Consider the following 312-nt stretch of genomic DNA (forward strand, 5'->3'; position numbering starts at 1 on the left):
GGTGGGGGGGGGTGCAGCGGCGGCAGCAGCAGCAGGAGGTGGAGGCTGAGGAGGGGCCAGGAGGCCATCCCGGGCCTGGGGACCAAAGCAGAGACGGGCCTCAGGAAGGCAGGCTGCCGAGAGGGCGCGAGAGAGCCGAGAGAAGGCCACCAGGGGTGGAGAGGAAAGAGGAAGGGGTGCCCAGGGTCGACGTGGCCTGCGCCTAGACTGTTGAGGGGGGCCCCGAGAAGCCACAAGAGCATGAACAAAGTGACAAGCAGCAAGTGGCCGGCAGACACTGCGGGTGGGGTGGGGGGGGGCATGGCAGGGGGG

General features: G+C 69.6%; 1 long non-coding RNA gene across 1 annotated transcript in view; it reads right to left on the bottom strand.

Annotated features, from left to right (window-relative positions):
• Window positions 1–9: 9 nt before the first annotated feature.
• LOC106733654 (uncharacterized) overlaps window positions 10–312 on the bottom strand; it is a 1887-nt gene continuing 1584 nt past the window's right edge. The window contains exon 3 of the long non-coding RNA XR_001369611.2: window positions 10–75. This is a non-coding gene — a long non-coding RNA (uncharacterized LOC106733654). The remainder of the gene's footprint in view (window positions 76–312) is intronic.

The sequence above is a fragment of the Tupaia chinensis genome, unplaced genomic scaffold (assembly GCF_000334495.1).
Source record: "Tupaia chinensis unplaced genomic scaffold, TupChi_1.0 Scaffold144326_1, whole genome shotgun sequence".
In the NCBI taxonomy this organism is placed as follows: Eukaryota; Metazoa; Chordata; class Mammalia; order Scandentia; family Tupaiidae; genus Tupaia; species Tupaia belangeri.